Source organism: Chrysemys picta, chromosome 2, assembly GCF_011386835.1.
Source record: "Chrysemys picta bellii isolate R12L10 chromosome 2, ASM1138683v2, whole genome shotgun sequence".
Lineage (NCBI taxonomy): Eukaryota > Metazoa > Chordata > Testudines > Emydidae > Chrysemys > Chrysemys picta.
In genome coordinates, this window is record NC_088792.1 from 189,984,645 (window position 1) to 190,005,196 (window position 20,552).

The 20,552-nt window shown below is 37.6% G+C and overlaps 1 long non-coding RNA gene across 6 annotated transcripts in view; it reads right to left on the reverse strand.

Annotated features, from left to right (window-relative positions):
• LOC135981662 (uncharacterized) overlaps positions 1-20,552 on the reverse strand; it is a 222,574-nt gene that overhangs the window by 166,827 nt on the left and 35,195 nt on the right. For 3 of the 6 annotated variants that reach the window (XR_010598800.1, XR_010598797.1, XR_010598802.1), the window contains exon 1: positions 4,720-4,814. The exons of 2 other annotated variants lie outside the window; for them this stretch is intronic. This is a non-coding gene — a long non-coding RNA (uncharacterized LOC135981662). Of the gene's footprint in view, positions 1-4,497; positions 4,815-20,552 lie in introns of those variants that run through there. One more of the 6 variants, XR_010598799.1, reaches the window with a different exon arrangement.

Below are 20,552 nucleotides of genomic sequence, written 5' to 3' on the forward strand. Positions count from 1 at the left end.
TAGCCAACTGCCATAATTTAGAGTTGTCTGCAGGCAGCTGTAATTCTGTCTGGGACCAGACAATCGGGTGAGCCATAACCAGCTACTAGGGAACCACCGCTCCCCCTGTTGCATTCAGGAATCCAGGTGCAGCAAATAATCTCTTTTGACTTTTATTATAAATAAGAGTGACGTTGTTAGAACACTGGCCCTAAATAGCGCTTACAAGAAAATGTTCTAACTTAGAACTCACGTGCACAATTATATATGCACTAATATTTTTTGAAGACACAAGCTTATGCATCATACACATACATTACACAGTATAATGTATCACAGAATGCAAAATAGAATTTATTTTGGATAGTGTTCAGACAAAGGTTCACAGCGGATTATAACATATAAACCAGTGCAAAGTGTGTGCACTCAATAATATACATATCCATGTGCTATTGAAAAAGATTAAAATGAAAATGTTTGATCAAGGTGTGTTCTATTTATATGCACAAAGTTATTGTCCTACCTTTTATTACATAATTTAGAATAATTATTCTTCAATGTACGAAAAGTCTTCCACTATGTTAAGATGACATCATCTAAGAACAGTTTATGAAGTGGCATTTTATGGTGTAGTAAGAAATGACTTTGATAATTAGAGTTTAGAAAAAACCCACCAAAGAGTTGACTAGAATCATTAATCTTTCAGGTGAAAAAGGAAGTTTTAAAGTTAATACATTGTTATATATTAAAATGTTAGATTTACCATACACATCTCTCTATTTCTATTCCTTATAAATACTTATTTATTCTGCTCTTCATACTTATGCTTTGTAGATTTTATAAAAATCTGGTTATTGATTGCTGTGCTTGGGATCTTTTGGAATTATTGTTTCAAATTTATGACAATAAGCCCTGGTTAAAAGCTCCATATGCATACAAAATGGCAGAAGAAGAAAGCAAGTGAGAGTGTTCCCAGTATTCCTCTCGGTGAGGGAAAGATTTTATTGATCGGTCCTTGCTGTATGTACTTAAGGGTCCTCAGCAGTGTTTATGATATTTTACGCCACATTAACTGTTGAGATGATATGCTATGACAGCTCTTAAAAAAAATTTACCCCTGAGCTCTAAATTGTTCCAATTATGCCTTTAGCATAACAGTTATCTACCAAGGGGCATAGCTCACTGCTCTAAGATGGAGGGGAGTGTGGGGAAGCCAATAATCTTCACATATGCCGACATCCTCCCCCTCCCAGTTCAAGCCTGTCATTGCTTTCCTTCACTGTAGCTTTTCATAATCCTTAACATATGGCCCTTGTTTTGATAGGCATGAAATTACATCAAGGTCATTTTTAATAACTGTCAATAGCCCCAGAAAAGCAGTCAGTTTTATTGACACCTTAGTTGAAGGGCTCAGAGAGCTGTAAGTAGCACACAGGCCCTGACTGGGAAAGCTGATCCACTGGGAAACAGATTATTATTGATATTAGTAAATTAGTATTGATAGAAATTTGATGACTATCGTGCATCTGGATCACTCCACAATACACTAATGTCAACAGACGCGCACAGCTCTCTGTTTCAGGCAGACATTTATTTACATTCTTTTCATCTTGTTTTTCCTCTCTTTTGGGGGGGGGTGAGGAGGAGTTTGGGGGAGGACTAGGGGAGACACAGAAATCAAGATGGGTTGTAGATATCTACAGATTACTAATGTTGTCAACTAATCTGTTGAAAATAGAAGCTGCTATAAAAAGACTCTGCTCCCATCTTTTTTCCTTTGTTGAGAAACCAAACACACACACACACACACACTCCCTCTCCCCAATGAAAGAGCCTGTTCATAACTAAATCTGAATTGAAACTGTTGCATCACATAATATTTTGAAGGAATGTCAAACACTAACAGGACTACAATGTCCAATGGACTTTAGCTTAGTTCTTTATAGCAACATTAAGGTGGTAGTGGTTAAGGTAAGACCAGGATGCAGAAAGGGATCGAATTCCCCACTGGCATGTACCTCCTGAACTTGGTGGCCACGTCAGTGATTCCAGAATGGTCCAAGAAAACAGGAGGACAAGAAGAACAAACAAACATTCAGAATGGCTAGATACACTAAGGCAAGTTCACACTACTCCAGAGGTCATTAATCTAGAGGGCAACATCTATGGAAGTAAATAATAATCCTGATGTGCTGGTGAGCTTTGGAATTTGGAGAGGGTATATAAACAGAGGGATAGAAAAAAATTACAGAATACTGAGATGACAACCAAAGAAGGTTCAGAAATACCTAAAATTGCAGGCATTTCCAAAGCCTGCAGTAATACAAAAAAGTCGCAGGGTCATTTGCAGGTTTAAACTAGTGTAAATGGTGAGTTCTTTGTAATGTGAATTATGCCAGCAAAATTTACATTGCTCAGGTGCAAGGAAAAAAAATACACCCCCATTCCCCCTGGAGCAACATAAGTTTGGCCGGCATAAGTGGTAGTGAGCACAGCGCTATGTCGGCGGGAGAACTTCTCCCACTTACATAGCTACCACCACTCATTGGAGGTGCTTTAATTATGTTAATGGGAGCATAGAGCAACTACACGAAAGATCTTAGTATTGCAGCTGCATTGGTACAGCTCTGCTGCTGTAAGGTCTCCAGTATAAACATAGCTTAAATGACCAGAACTGTATCATGTTAAGGCTAAGGCTTATTTTTCAGGTTTGAGGCCAAATTGGGACACCAAATTCTCATGAGTTGTTCTGCTGAGATTTTTGTCCCAAACTGGCAGAAATCTTGCAAGATTTTTGCCATTTCATGAGAACTCCAATATCCAGAGGAATGGAGATTTCCATTTCTAGAAAATCTCTCCCATTTAGCTGTTTTTTTTTTTTAAACTTAACCCAAAAAGGAGAAGAAAAAAAAGGAGCAAGTTCTAATATATAGAATAAAATCTGAATTCAAATCACCATTTCCATTACCCTTACAATTCAACGGCATTCACACCTGAGGTTTTTGCCTGGTCCCCTCCGTAATTATAAAAACTGCTGCGGCAGTTCAGACCTAAACACCACCAAATGGCTCAAATTCTGATTCCTAGTTCCGCCAAAAGAGTTCTCTCATAAGAGTGTGTATTCAACTGTTGGATTTATCACTCCTATGAAAAGCTTTTTTATATTAAAAAAGAAAAAAGATGATGATTTGTGCCCTAGAGAGTTTATAATCTAAGCATACCACAAGAAACAACACATGGGTACAGACTGTCAAGTGAGTACAAGGGACAGTAAAGGCGTGGAAAAGTCAAGCCCCATCCCTCTTCAAAACTAAACACAGGGAGTTGACAACTACACTGAGCTGTGAGACCACAACTGGCCACGTATTCTAGATAGATGCTTATTAAAAAGGAAGGACTATTGCACTATTTTCTCAATTAACCTGTGACTTTGTATCCTTTGTTTTTGGAAGGATTACCCAGAGAAATATGCTATGCCAAATAAGGACTCATATTTTTCTGACTGTTGGGTTCTGCAACAGGGGCTGACACCTGAAATTTACTGTCATCCCAGGCTGGAACAGAGTACAAGACCAAAAACAGTAATTGTTTTATCCACGTTTCATTTCTGTCCCTCCTTCCCCCACCCCTCAACTTTTAGTTCAGTTCTCTCTCGTCCATTCACTTTCCCCACTGGCTACACTACAGAGCTTACAGCAGCACAGCTGCACCGCTGTGGAATTCCTAGTGCAGACGCTCCAAGCCAATAGGAGAAAGCTCTCCCATCAATGTAATTACTCCAGCCCTTGTAAGCGGTGATAACTATATTGGTGGGAGAAGCTCACCCACCAACATAGCACTGTCCACACTGGCACATTGGTCAGAGTAACTTACGTCGCTCGGGGGGGCGGGGGGGCTTATTTACACCCTGGAACAACATAATTTATACTGACTTAAACTGTAGTGTGTACATAGCCTAGGTTTCTACACATCCATATTTCAACAAAAGAGTTTTGTTTGTTCAGAAATTTGCATGCTGGTTGAGCACTGGTTGAGGGTTCCATTCATTTAGTGAATGCTCAGCTGCCTAGAGTGCTCAGTTTACATGGCAACATTTCAAATCCTTTCAACTTAGTGATCAACACACAGTTAGTTGAAAATTCTGGTTAAGTGCTCTATTCACTCTTGCCATATGGGACAGGAGTCCCTCATCATTATATAAAAAAAAATGGTTGTCACAACAAAGCCACTCTCTCTCTCCCAAATGGAAGCTGATTAACATCGATAAATATAACTACAGCACCAAACCACAGGAAGATGGTAATAATTACACTATTTCTTGCACTACTAGATTACTTCAGGATTTTTCCTTAAAGGTAGTGAAGGAGCATCAACCATACAGACAACATAAAAATAATAATATAATAGTATCCAATAGACTATGCATTGCCCATCCTACATAGAAAACACCCTTAGCCAAATGCTGTTCTAAGAAGTGCACACACACAACTCCCAGTGAAATTAATGAGACATACATACTGTGACAAGATGGTCAATATAGTATGATGGGTCCTGTGCTTTTCTTGGTGGGGGGGCACTAAAATAGCACCCCTTACCCCTGCTCTTGGGGCACTGAGGGCCCCACTAGTGGCCCAGGAAGGTGGTGAAGTGGGGGAGGAGTCTGGGTTTGCTCCTCACTCTGAGTCCCAGCCCCTCACAACCCCTGCAGGTTCTTATCCTCTTCCCCCTTGGGTGGGGTACCTTCGGTCCTTAAATGCTGGGGCAGGGTCTCCCTTACTCCGGTTTTCTGTTCCTCCAAGTCTCACATCACACCTCCAAGTTCCAGTCCTCTTTCCTTCCCCCTGACTGCCTGAAGCAGGGGGTTTTATTAGGTTTCTAACAGGGCCTTAATTGATTACAGGTGCTCCAATTAACCTGTAGCAACCCTCCCTAGTCTACAGGGAACCACACCTTAATTAACCTAGGGTTTATATACTTCCCTGCTACCACTATCCACTGCTCCCTGGCTCTCCTGTGTCACAATACATACAGCTATCTAAGGATACAATCTGTTCCATTCTAAATGTGCACATAGTCACAGCACTTGGAAGTACATCACTGGGGAGGCTTAAAAGTATATAAAGTTAAGAAAGCAGGAGGAGTAGTCTGGTATTGCAACAAAGTGATTTAATGTATGCATATGAGTGTTGTTTAACAGTGGACACAACTCAAAAGTGCAGCATTTTCTACAGGCCCTCCCATGCTGAAAATGGCAGGAAAGCAACTGTCCTGTAGACCTCTCTCCTCCTTGCAGGAATTCACTTAATAAATCTCTCACTGCAGGAAGTTTTACTTTTCAAATGGTCTTCACCGGGGGAAAACCATTCTGAAAGTTCTTGTTCCCTTGTCACTGGCAGATTGTATTGTAAAATTAATATAAAGAAATCCTGCTATCTGATTGGTTGGCAAATGTTCCCAACAGTGCAGATATATTTCAAAATCAGCAAGGTTCAGAACTTGTTAACCTCATCATGACTTGAATACAATATCATTACACCTTTAAGGCCAGCCTCAGAAGAGCAAGAGAAAAAAGGAGCTAGATAAGGCTTTGACTCTCAAAGCTACTCTGAGTTCACTACAGGCAAGTTCTACTGTATGCCCTGTTAAAACAAATCCACCAAAATAATTTCTGCATGCTATTTCTCCATTAGTACAATAAATATATGTGAAACACCCCCATCCCCTCCACCTCCAATAACTGAATTTTCCCCAGCAAATTGTGTTTTCCTCCTGTCCCCACTTTTAAGTTGGAAAATTTCAGTGTTGCCAGCCTCAGATTTTAATTGTAGTTCACAAATGGTTTGGCTTTGAGTACAAAGAAAAATAGTAGACAATAATAGCAAAAGGTAAAATTTCAAATGTACTTTAAAATATGCTAGATCATTACAAAGACAGACACGCCAGGTCAGAGATTTCAATAACTTCTACAGTGAGAAGGTGAGTTGCTGTAATATGTACTAATGGGACCCAACGTTTTCTGTTGTGGCTTAGTATAGAATTTGAATTCAGGTCCACAGGGGTAAGACACTAGTGTCCAAATCCAATGTTCCACACTGCAATAAACCAGAAGGCGGCTAACTGCTGGCTGAACTATATTATACTACTGCAATATGAAACTTCTGAATGTCTCCACTATGTCTGCCTGCAAAATGACTACACTTTTGTTTTCAGGTAATTCCAAATAGGACTCTGGAATACATTTACAACAGCAAGACAATGTGCAGTACAGTAGAATATTCTATTTTTAATTAAACAGCCCTAGAGAAAGATATTTGCTTTGTATTGTATAATGTTTTCTGAACATAATCTTATATAGTAGACTAGAGTCCACCATATAGAGAATTGTGTTCTTTTCACCTGCCTTCATTTGCTTGAATGAAAGTGCAAGTAGAAGGATGCTGTGAACACAAACTATCCCAATCCATCTTCATGGGGCCAAATAGTTGGCGTCCCAAATATCCTCTGCCACCTACCTGGATAATCCGCTACCACATTCTGAGACAACAGGATTTCAACTGCTCTGCTGCTGCTTCTGCTCTGGCTCTTTGAACTGTGCAAGCATACTACAGCTATCAGTACAAATGTGGCAGGGTGGTGGGGGGGGAAATGGTTATTTGAAAAATTCCAACACAGTAAGCAAGTTTGGGTTCAAAGTGATTTTGAGGGATGAACATAAATTTTAAGGGCTGTTTGGCTGGCATGGGAGTTACAGGGAAAGGGGCTGATAATGTCCCTATTTTTCTGACAGTTTATCCGTTCTTAAAGTCCCATGGAAACCATTCAACTCAGGAAGAATCACATGCAACTCACGATTCATTCTGTAGTTTAGTATCTACTGTATCAGTGCATATATCCAACATCATAATAGAGATATGAAAGGGGAGCTTGGAAGGATTCATTTTTGATGGGTAAATGTCAATTTCATCATACACACAATAGAAGAATACACATACTTCTATCAATAGTAACCAAAATTTATAGATAGGCAAAGAAAGAAAAATGCTGTTTGTGAAATTGAAATTTGAATTAAGGATATTTTCTTTGTATATTTTGATTAATGCGTTTTGTTTTAATAGTTATAAAGTTTTATTTGAATCACAATGTCTGATGCCATTAAATAATTGTTTGACACCCACCTCCCCCAATAGTTTCCTGCAACTGTGAAATAAAAAAAAATTGCTTACAAATAAAATACGGCTATTGCCCATCAAAGTGATAAAAATAAAAATCTAATTCTGCCAAGACTAATTATATAATATTGGAGGGTCAGGGGGAGTCTATGACAATAAACCAAAAAACTTAGACTTTCTTGTGATGTGAATTACCTTGGGAGTCAAATAGCACAGATTCAGATGTAGTACATTAATGTGACTGGAGTACAATTTATGTTGCTGGGTTAAGATTCTGCTCCAGGAAATCCTAAGTGTACTGTACTCTTTCCTAAAAACAACATATTTGGGGACATGAATGACTAGCTTTTCCACTTATACCTCATTCTGCATTTCTGCCTTGCCCTAATAAGCCCTTAATGTAAACATTGGTTTCACATGTTTGAAAACTATATTCATGAGAATGACCTCCCAGATAGCAGAAAGCAAGTTTTGCGAATATGCTGTCTGAATACTGAAGACATGCATTTTATCCCCCTCCCCCCAGCCCTTTCTCTCCTTGAGTATTTATGTTACCACAGGTTCAAGCTTGGAAGGTCTTTCGCACACCTGAAATAAATGTGCTAATACAGAGTTTGCAAACATGCACAGAAAGTGAGTTCATTTACTGACTAATACATTGCTACTCTACAGAAACTTAGTTACTTGCCTGTATGGCATCAGAGATTATTTGAAACGTGCTTATGGAACATAAATAAGCCACATCACAAACACATGTAAAAGCTACAATGATGGCATAAGATAGCCACACTGAGTCTGCTATAGCATATGCCAAAATAATTATTGAGGTGTTACAGACTCTGTCCAAGCTGTTAATTTATTAACAGTGTACTTTCCAGGCCAGTATAGCTATGTCAGTCACAGTGGTAGTGAACTTTGTACAATTCTTACATTGAGTGAGCACCATTCATTTCAGCAAAGTCATGCTTCCTTTGTGGGTTTATATGTAGAACATACAGAGATTAGTGAAATACTTATTTCCACATTGATGATGTAGGCATATATTTACAGGGTAAAGTATGCTATAGTTCCTGCTCCAGAAATCAGGTATATGAAGTCATTACTCTCCTGCGCATAGATAATTGCACTTTACTTCACCCTAGGGGAAATTCTGAAGACCTTACACAAACAAAATTTGCTTGATTTCAGTGGGAACTTTGTTTGAATAAAACTGTGTAAGAACTCCAGAAATTATTGGTATTGGACATCACACGCGATTGTGATTCCTGATACAAAGCATTCAGATATGCAGTGGTAGGTGACTTCTGGCCAAAGAGCAGAAAATGGCACTGAAATGTGTCCACACTAGATAGAGATTGAGTAGCAGAACTTGAGACCTGCTCTATAGCTCAGACTGAGCCAGCTGCTTCAAGTGATTCCACCCGCAATACACAATTGTTGAAGCTTTATGTCTGGATCGGGGGCTGGAGTGGGGAGAGAAATGGGAACAACTGAATGAAATCACTGTTGAAGACAAGTCTATGGTGTACAAATACATATCCATGTCACGATGATAGGTATTGGTCCAACTACACCATACATTTCTGTCTTGAAGCTATACTTACAATGTTTTCAGAGTGCACGGTTTCCAAAATCTAAACTAGGTTTAGCAATTTACTTGATGAAAGCACAATCCCTAGGTTTAGTTACAGTGGTGAAGTATAACACTTCTGAGCATGCAGAAAAACCAACTTCCAACAAAAACATACAGACAACCATGTTTACTCTCTCTCCCCCCTGCGAATCGTGACACCCTACACCCTGAAAACCAGAAAAACAAAATAAGATACATGTTGGGATGTAGGATCACTTCAGTGGAATAAAAAATTCAGGATATTTCTGCATTACAAATAACGTGTGTTTTAATTCAAGTTAGTTAACCTGGGTTAGAATAGCAGTGAAGAAAGAGCAAGTGAGCTTTTTTACTCGGTCAAGCTGCTTAATAGGCATTCATACAGACTTTAACATAAGCAGCTAACTTGTGTTAACACATTTTACCCCCTCCCCAGCCCAGTGTAGACATAGCTTGAGTGGTGAAGTGAAATTTAAAAATAATAAAATAATAATAATTAAAAAATCCCACCATTAGAACTGTTTACAAATAGAAAATCAGCCCAGATCCTGCCAATCCCACAGCCAACTAAATTGGAGATTTGAAATTTTAAATAAAAGGGGTCATCATAAACACTCTCCTAATGACTTGTTGAACAAGATAAACATCACTCCTCCCACAGACTGGCTTATAGTAAGAAAAGTTTTTTAAAAGTCTGGAAAGTTGGGGGGAGGGCAGAAAAAAAATCTCACAGAATAAATTGAAGTGGAAAAGGAACAGAATCTTCTCCAGATGTACAGCCAGTCATGAAAACAAAGGTTACAAACACAACTATGCATTAAAATAAGAGCACATCACTATCTAATCGCAACCTATTCTCCTCTGTCAGTATATCTGATGATATCTATTCATATCCCATTCCTCCTCTGCATGTGCAACAAATGATCTGAGAACAGAAATAGTGGGGGCAATGGTAGTGGGTGGGGAGAATACAAGGTAGGGATGGCTTTGAGTTATTTGGCTGTTGTTATTCCCCGCCCCTCCCCCAGAGACTTTGTTTTCTCCTCCTTCCCCCACAACAAACAATGTTCCTTAAATAAAAATATATGTGAATTTGGACATTTACAGGGGCAAGTTTCATATAATTGACTTTTTATAATTATTTTCTATTTCTACTAATCAAAATATTTTGGTTACTGTTTAAAATATTAAACATTTAAAAAAAAAAAAAGTTATTTGCTATGCCTTCTCTGCAGCCAGTGATCTCAGATAGAAATATATCTGGCAGCTCCAAAGGAAAACTCATGAGAATAGTTTCATCCTCTAGAAAGAAAAACAAAATACGGCAGTAGACAGAAAATGGAAGCTGGAATAATTTGCGGGCAAGGAGCCAAAAAAGTCACTTAAGATGGGGAAAATCTCTCAGTGGCCTACAGAGTACTGATGGGAATTAAAGTTTGGGGTAGAAAATGTTTGATGTTTATCGTTCGTTGGCAAATGAAAACTGAAGGTCTCAGTCCTGGGATACATGCCACACTGGTGCAGGTGTCCAACAAAAAGTGTGAGATTATTGCTGATTTGGGGTCCAATTAAAAACTGATAATCTCAGGATTTGGCGAAACCCATTTTAATAACCCCTTTAGAAATAATACATAAAGCATCCATAGTGTTTAGTGGATACAATTGATGTGTTAGAAACACTAAGATAACTGTTTCCAACACCAGCACTGATAGCTGTGTTGTCATATTTAGTTTCTCTTGGTTTTAAAACTGCATTGCTGTATAGATGAAATTCAGCAGATCAAAGAAATGTGGCCCTATATATTGAGAAACAAATGTTACCTGTCTGAAAATGTTTTCTCCCTTAATGAGCTGCACACAGAGATTTATGCTCTTCCACGGACATTGGATCAGACTCTCTGCTACCTGAAGGTTCTTTCATACCACTCCGGCAGTGTAAAAGAACCTTAAAGTGGGTGTGCAAAGGTAACATATACCCACTTTAAGGTTCCTTTAAACACTGCCAGAGTAATGCAAAGTTGCTTTAATGTAACTGAAGCCTTTTTCTATAACAGTAAATCATAGCAATGTTATTAAATCAGACTTGATTAATGAAATCAGTGCAACCACTCTGTATAGACTCTCTTCATTTTGGTTCAAAGGTGCCTCATATCAATTTGGCTGAAGTCCATTCAGGTCTTGTCTACACTAGAAAGGATTTGCTATTTTCTAAGTGGGGAAAAAATAGCTTTCAAATCTTCAGAATGCACCTTGTGTTTCAGGACTGAAAACTGGGAATTCTGAAGTGGAGTTTAGGGATTGCCACATATTTAAAAGGGACAGTGCTGTCTAATAAGAAAAACCTTTCCCAAGATTTTGCTGTATTTATTGTGATTTTGTTTAAGGCCTGACTTGAACTGTATTTTATAGTCATGGTAGCATTCATGAAGTGTTATATCAGCTCTGGCGAAATATAGTTAACATCACAGCCATGAAATACAATATTTAAAAAATTAAAAAGCCAACAGAGAGACAATCTATATCCAAGAAACAGACATAAACTGACTATACATATATGCATACAAAAATATATTCCTAGTATATTCTGATGGTAAAATTTTCTACAGTGTTTTGTTTGATAGAGTGCGCTACACGTACATGTGTCAGCTTTAACATCTTACACAAATATTTGTGTTTTATAAAGTATCTAGATCTTCCCCATTGTTAGCACCAAATTAAAAAAGGTTTAGACATGAATTAGAAAAAAAAATCAGATCTGAAATGTTATCAATCAACATTTAAAAAGAAAAGGCAGCTTCTCCTGTACTGTAAACTGGATTCTCCAACCAAAAGGAACTATCAGGTAACTGTTAGAATGAAAAGCAATTAAGATTTTAAATATGCAGTTATGGCAAGCACTGCCATAAACTGAAACTGAACAAAAAACCCACTACTATTCATTAGGCATTTGTCACCATGTATACACTGCATGCTTTTGTTTGAATAGAAAAGCAATTATGTTTTTAATACACTTATATTCTACTCATCTCATCATCCTAGGATAATGAGTCATTAGAAAAAAGAATATTATATTCAGCAATACAGCTTATTGTTCTGTGTAAATTATTATTGCATCAGCTGAGCATAAGTACCTGACAGTTTGGAAAGCTTAGTTGTCAGCAGTTTCTGTTAGAGCTTTGTACTCTCCATGCTAGCCTATAGAAGGCTTTTTTCTTCATCCAGCACTATTTTCTGCTATTACTGAGCCTAAAGTTCATGACCTTTACATTCGATATAGGCACAGAGGACACAATTGATGACATCAAAAATCTCTGTGTAGCAGTCACATGACTGCCTCCCACAGGGCATTGATGCCTCTGGTGCAGGTATAGAATGTACAATTACCATGACTACAGCAGATTAACTTGTTAAATGCAGCAAACAATAGATCATCAACACAAAAACTATAATAATCAATCTGTTTAGAAAAAAAATCAAGAAATATCAAATTCCTAAAGCACACACACAAGGCAGATGAGTTTGGGCAGATCATTGGTTTTAAATGGGGAATGTCAGGGTTCATGCTGCTTTCTGTAGATGACCTGATTATTCTCAACCCAATGGAAAGATAAAAATCATGCTTCCACACCCATAGAAGTAGTAGATCCAGTGTGGAAATGGAGCTATTAAAACAATAGTAGCCAAGGTGAAATGTTAGGCAAGGTTGAACTACCAGCCTTAAATAGTCTATGCTATGTCCTTGTCCTCACCTATTGCAAAATGTCAGAGAAATGACCGATGCACAGACCTCATGCATGCTGGAGAAGTGAATCTTTATTCTACAATGTCCAGACTGGTGCTGACTATCAGCTTCGCTGGAGCCATTACCCCACAAGTCACAAAGCATATGAAGGAAGATTGATAATTGGTTGATTAAGAATATCAAGAGGCTATATTTTTACTACCCAAATAGTTCTTTGAAGTAGGATTCTGCTATTTCTTATTACATTATTGTGTTTAAAGCAAATCTAAAAATAGATGGGTGTTTCATAGGTAAAGAAGATTCAAGGCCAAAATTTTGCTCTGCAATAACTTATTTACAAAAGCCACAGAAGCAATTTACATCTTCCTATTTTTCCAACAACATTATATTTTTGAAACTGTTATATTGTTCTGCCTGCACACAATTGGTTTGATTTGTTTCAAACATTTTCAGAAATTACATTAAATCAGAAAGAAAAAAATATTCACTTCTATACATGTTCTTTATAACCAGGAATCTCCACATTAGAACAATATCAAAATAGAAAATCTGTACCTGTAATTTGGAAGAATCTTTGAGGGCTTGCTAATTTATAGTGATAGTGATGTGGCCATTAATTCTCTAGCATATGGCACAGAATTAGAATCTACTGCTATTCACATTTTCATCAAGTTAGAATGTTATTATAGTTATACTTTTTATACTCTAATGAAATAGTTAAATACATTTTACCAAGATGCCATTCTTTTACTGTATCTCATTTTAAAAAATAGTAGACAACCACAACTTTATAAGATAAACAGAGACAGCATTTAAAAACCTTTTATACAATTTAAAGCAAAAAGAGGAACTAGTAATAAATAATTGCATATGTATACACAGTACTAAGATTACCCCCCAAATCAAAGCTTTTTTGCTGTGAAGTTAAAAGCTGTAAAATATAAGTGTTTCACAAACCGTTTTATGATACCTTCATGAATCCTAATGCACTATTACTAGAGTTTATGGAAAAGGTTTATATCATACTATGTTTACAGAAACAGTATTTTAAAGGTTTTCCTGTAAAAGATGGTATCAAGATAGCTCTTGTGATTATGAGCAAATATAAACTTATGCTAAAGAAGGTCCTTCTGGGTTCTGTGTTACATGTTTGACACGTGCACCAGCTACAGATCCATTTGATTGCTGATTTTCTAATGATGATATTGGCATGCTGTTAAAAGAAATATGCAGTGCATGCTTTGCTAATCATGATAAGCATACACTGCAAATCTATTTGACTGCTAAATTTCTAATTATGATATTGATGTAATATTGACACGCTGTTAAGAAAATCCAGCATGCAGTGCATGGTTAAATAATGCAACATATACTGGATATGTTTGTTTGCTAAATTCCTAAAAAATATATTTATGCCCTTTGAAGAAAAATATGCCATCCATGTTTTGCTAAGTATAATAAATATACACTGCAAATTGTTTGACTTAAATTTCTAATGATATTTACATACACTTGATATTTTCCCCAGCAGCATCATTAAAATGAAAATCATACATAGAAAAAAAATGTAATGGTATGTTTCCAGTCATCATACTTTGAAATAATTGCACAGGTGTATTATAAGAAACTGGGTGTAAAAAGTATAAGATTGATTCTGCACAGATACAAAAATGGAAAATTTTAAAATTTTCAGATTGTTATCAAATATGCAAGTAATATTGGTAGTACAATCTGAAGGCAAGTCTGAAGCTAAGGAATACAAATGAGTAAACTACCACTGAAATTTAAAAACAGCTCTTGTATTCTATGACATTCCAGGGGGGAAAAAAACCTTGAAATTTTTTTACAAATATTGGGGAATATGGTAATTATTTTTTCTTTGAGGAATCTATTACAAGAAGGGAGAAAGATTTTGGTAGAGCAATACATACATGTAATATACTGTTTACTAATTCTAGATATTGTTAATTGCATGTGGGTCAGTAAATATGCCAGAATTAGCTGGAGTGTTTATCCTTAAAAACCTCAATCAAATAGAATAATCAACTAATAACTTAAAGCTTACTATGCTAGTGAGGAAAAAGGAACTCTTCCGAACTCTCAGAACTGCCACTTCAAAAGAAAACTAAAACACTGATGTTAATTTTTTTGTTTCATCAACAATAAGTGATTTAATACTGACTGAACTGATTCAAATAACATTAATTCTCAATTTAGAATGCATACTGTGATGGTTCTTTGTATCTTGGAGGATATACTGCCATCTAGTGACCATGAAAGCTTGCTTAATCAAAGATACAGTAAACTCTGGAAAAAAAAAAATGAGGACTGTATTTTGTACCTGTGCACCCTACAGTTTTTTCCTGTTGTGTAGTCTAAGAAGCATTGGCCATACAGTGACTACCTAAAGTTCATCTTCCAAATACATTCTGTGGGAGGGAGTGTATTGATCATGGCTTATACCAAAAGTGGTTTACAGATGGGAGTCTGGGGATTTATGTTTGTCAATATAACAGACTTGTGCACTGAAGCTTGGAAGAGGACTACTTCAGCAATGGTCAGAGCAGAGGAATAGCTGGTATTTGTAGGAAATGTGTATGAGAACTGCCTCAGCCCAGTCTCGTCATTATGATGTTGCCATATCTGCTGTTTGGATGGGTTTTGCCACTGAAGCCTAAAATACAGAACAAGTTCCCACTATCATTTACTAATGTGGGATGACGCACAAAAAGCAGAAGAAACCCTGACAGACAGAATTCTCCAAGCAAAGGGAATTATAAACATATGTAGAACAAAGGGGGGGGGGAAGTAATGAGACTTACATGCCTTATGTAGTAAGCAGCCTGCCTGTGTCTAATACACTGGAAAAACTGATTAAAAAACAGTAACTCCATGGAAAAACATAACCCCTCCAAGGTCATTAAAACCTAAAGTGATCATCTACTGAATGTACAACATCCCTGAGTGAAGAGGTGCCTGGTTTTAATATATGCACTCATTCTCTAATATATCCATATATAGCACGCGCACACACACACACACTTTCTCTCTAGGCTGGCACATCCAGTATATTTCAATTGCTTTATCCATTCTAGCAGAATAAATATGGTTTCATAGAATATCAGGGTTGGAAGGGACCTCAGGAGGTCATCTAGTCCAACCTGCTGTTCAAGGTAGGACTAATCCCAAGACAGATTTTTACCCTAGTTCCCTAAATGACTCCCTCAAGGATTGAGCTCACAACCCTTGGTTTACCAGGCCAATGCTCAAACCACTAAGCTATCCCCCCCAATTTCATAATTCATGTGACAAGCCATGTAGTGTTCATTTCTTATTAAAATTAGACAAACTTTAGAATCAGACCCTCATTTGGCCTACCAGAACCCAGATCTGTTCACCTCCTCGCTAACAACAAGCCAAGATAATGTTTTCCTATGACAATGGCATATTTGTGCTGGGAGGGAAGGCAGTGGGGAGAAGGGATGAGGATAGGGAAACAGTATTTTTTTTTGAAAAGGTAAATTTGCTTTAAGAGGGAACATCCTCTGTTGTGAAGCCCAGCTTGAGTAGATGAGTTGCAACAAGGAGCACTTTGCAAGCCCAGTGACTGAAGCAGTCTGGATAGATTAATAATAGAAGACGATAGCTTATATGAAAAGGAGTGCATATCTCTGCATTGTACCCCCATCTTACATATTCCTTCCTCTGCCAACTTGCACAACAGAATTTTACTAGTTCTCATAGACTTTAAGATCAGTAGGCCATAGATCCTCACCCACCCACTCCTGTAATAGACCCCCTGAGTTACTGAAGTCCTCAAATCATGATTTAAATATTTCAAGTTACAGAGAATCCACCATTTACACTAGTTTAAATCTGCAAGTGACCTATTCCACAGAAGAAGATGAAAAAGTCCCAGGGTCTCTGCCTATCTGACCCAGGGCGGGGAAATTCCTTCCCAAGCCCAAATATGGTGATCAGTTAGACCCTGAGCATGTGGGCAAGCCAGACCCCTGGGAAAGAATTTTCTCTAATAACTCACAGCCCTCCCCATTTAGTGTCCCATCACCAGCCATTGGAGATATTTGCTGCTTGCATGATTACAAGGGATCCTCTGTGGTTGTGGAAGATGGGTTGGATACTAGGGGGTGGAGAAGAGCAGGAAGAGTTTTTTAGACAACAGTTGAGACATTTTGCTTTTGAGAAAATTCATATATAGCCTCCATAAAGCTTGCAAAAATTTACTTCTATTCAGCCAAAATATTCATAATACAATTATTAACAATAAAGCAATTTCTTTAAATTTATAGAGACTAATAAAAAAAGAAGCATCTCCATCCTATTCTGTGGATGCCCTGAACATTTTTTAAGTCCTAAAAATGTATTAGGAACTTTCCAAATATATAGTAAGAGATTTAATTCATGCCTTAATGAGTTTACAGAGACAACAGATGAAGTCTCAAACAACAGGATACACAGGTGGAGTGGTCAGAGCAATGGCTGGGACAAAAATGGTTAGTTCCACTTTTTATTTTTGGGATTTAATTTTAGAGGAGCTTGGTTTTATTTTATGTGCAATAGAACATGGACTACCCTAGTACTTTTTCAGGGATCAATCCATTCCGTTCACCTTTTTTCTTAACATTAAGATCTATTGTCTATACTATTTGATAACAGTTGATTGTTGGACTCTTGCTGAGGTTACCTGACTGGCAATGTCCATCTGCTTAAACCAGTCAGACCTTGTGCCAACTGTATCTATGGTTAAGGCAAAATAGCTAGCCAACACAAAAATGACAGGGTTTCTGGCAGATCACAGACACTGAAAACAGTCTGGTAAATGGAATATTAATGAGTGAAACTGAAGTCTTCTTTAAATGTAACGGTTATATTTTAAAAAAAAAGTTATCCTCAGACAGTCCCCATTTTTTTTCAGCAGACTACAAGAAAAGTAAGAACAGACCTAATCCCATAGCAAGATTACCTCTATGTACAAAAGCCAACATGGGAGACACAGCTAAGATTAATAATGTATTTAAGACTGAGAGAAAATTAAATGGGATCATTTTCAAGTTTTAATTGTAGTATAATGGTGTCACACCCAGTTGGCTTTTGCTAGGAATGTAGTATGTATACTTCAGTACAAAAGCCACATACAGCACATTCTTTACACATTTACATTCTAACCCAACTAATATTTAGACCTGGTTTTACTTCCATTGAAATCAGCAACAAGGTAATGAAGCACTTTTGCACGTCATGCACTGAGCTAAGGATTGGGGGGGGGGGCAAGAGAGGAAGGGGAGGACCAACAGAAAAAGGGTATACCTGATCATTTTAGGCAGCCTCCTATCACCTGCTCCAGACCAAAAGACAAATTCTGTAGCTATTCTTCATGTGAGTAGTCCAATGGCAGTTTTAATAGAGAAGTGCAACCTAGTAATGGAGGGATAACTTTCTTTACCCCAACACACAGTCAAAGGAACTGACTTTGACAAATAGATATCTGTTTAGAGATAAAATATTCACCAAGACAATGAAAATTCATGGATTTTTTAACAATACAGAATTTTATTTCCCCCCCCTCAGATGATTTCCCTCATTTCCCCTCCCACCATTAGTGTTTGTTATTAAAAAAAAAATACCCTGATTGTTTTCTTTAGGCAAAATTGTAGCTTGTCCTATGCATCCTACTTGGGGACATAACACATTCCTTTACTTCTCTGTATCACAGAAGGTGTGGGTGGAGAAGAGAGAAGGAAGGAGTATGCTTCATGTGGTAACTGCTCCCCCTCACATGCAAGATGGGCAAGGAATGGGCAGAGCCTTGATTTCACATGCACCCCCAGAATTGGGCTGGCAGGGTGAAGAACATAATCTGCTACTGCTATAAACAAGTAGTAGATTAATTCTGGTTGGAAAACAAAATTTCCATCCCAAAAGGAAATTCTGAAGTTTGTTTTAATGCTGAATTAAAACGGAAAAGTCAAAATTGAGACATTTTCCCCCATGAAACAGATTTACTAATTTCATTTAAATACTGTTGAAACAAACAGTTTAAATATGATACACATATTTTAATCATAATAGTTGAAAAACTAAATGAATCAGAAACATTAAAATTTAGACTTTTCCCTCATTGAAAATTTAGACTTTTTCCTTATTGAAATAGACATGTTCCCGTGAAATGTTTTGATTTTGACTAAAAACTTTGTTTTCTCACAGAAAATGGTCCACTGAAAAGTTTTGATCAGCTGTAATTAATTCCATCCTGGAGGAAGGGAGCAGCACATCTGACAATCTCTCTCTTAACAATTTGAGATGCTGCTGGAGGCAGGGAGAGAGAAAGGTAGATGAAATGTTGGTGAGTGCTTTGTGCTGTTTTTGTCTATGGCACTGTTTCTCTGATAATGAAAAAGTCAATATGTATTGTAAGATAGCATGTGTAGCTCTACCACCTTCAGAGAATTATACTTCAGTTGGAAATTTAACATTATCACACATCTACCTGGACACTAAGAAGTCCCACGCTACCTGTTGACTCTCACATACATAGATACAAAAGCCAGCTACAAAGACTGAGGCTGAGAAGAGAGCCAGGCTAGATAACTGCAGCACAAGTATTCCATTTGCCTTATCAAATTTATGATTTTCTGTTTAATTAAATAATTAAGTTACCCCACGTACTCCTTCTGCCTGGAAGTCTTTGGATGGACAACCTTGATTGCCTTTTTCCCATAACATTCCTCTTTCCTCCAACAAGAGAGGCAGATTCTGCTGCATGCACTCTATCTGCTTCCTTGGGGCTGCCATTGGGCCATTTTTGGAGACAACTGTCTGTTGCCCCTACCATTATCTACCTGTCTGAAGTGAGGGTGGACACAGGACTTTTGGGTTGCTATGGGTTCATTTTCAAGACTGAAAGGGGCCAATTGGTGGCTGTCTCCTCCTACTATTCCTTATTCAATGCTTTCAGATTCCCCCTTGCGGCATGCTAGAAGACAATAGCCTATCCATCTCAATTTCTACAAGCCTGGACTGGCCAATTAGATATACTGCACTAGACCAATTCATACTCCGGGGTTGATTGTTAATGTTTGATTACCTCCTCAACATTAAATAAAAGTGGTCACCTTCACTTATGCCACAGTTGTGTTGTCTCATTTATTCAAACTTCTTTATTCTAGTTTATGCCTAGTTTATTCAAACTTACCTCCGTCATCACAGAAATATCCCCATGTCTTATATGGAACACCAATACAAGTCAACCTATGTAGCAGGACAAAGGAGAACATGTCTCAGAGTGGGAGGCAGAATAAGAGGCTGGCGTGTCCTTGTAGTTCAGAAGCAATAAAAGAGCACAAAAGGGTCTTTAATGACAACCACCAAGTCAGTGGCTACCAACCTATTACACGACAAGTATTGGTCATTGGAACCCTAATCTAGGTCTTGTGACTAGGGTCAAGATAGCTTTCTTTTCTTTGCCAGCACTCCTGGTCATATCCTTATCTCATGGTGCCAGAGGTATCTCAAAAACAAATAATTTTATTATTAAAAATAAAATAACATGGAGCAAATGAAACCTTTTGAATGCCTCCTTCTGGAAAGGAGCCTTGCAGAGATTCTACAGAGGGCAAAATCCTCTACTCTACTACATGTGCCATGCCTAGGGCCATTGGAGAGATACACTATGACAAGAACATGAAGGGAATCAAACTGCTACACAAAAATCATGCAGAAATTTCAATAGTGCAAACCACATAAAACCTTCACTTGGGAAATGCACTGTTTTCTTTATGAAAAACTGTCAACCAGGTGAGACAATTGGGTATTATGTTACCAACCTATGTCACAAAGCTACATCATGTGATTTTGAACAGTTATCAGAAGAATTAATTAAAGACCAAGTGAAAGTATTAACAGTGAATGAATTGAAATGCATCAAAATTAAAAATTCATACCCAAATGACACAATACAAGAGTAAACCAAAAGAGACAGAAATTGGCAGAGACCAAAATTATTGCCTCCAAATTTATCACAAATGGCAAC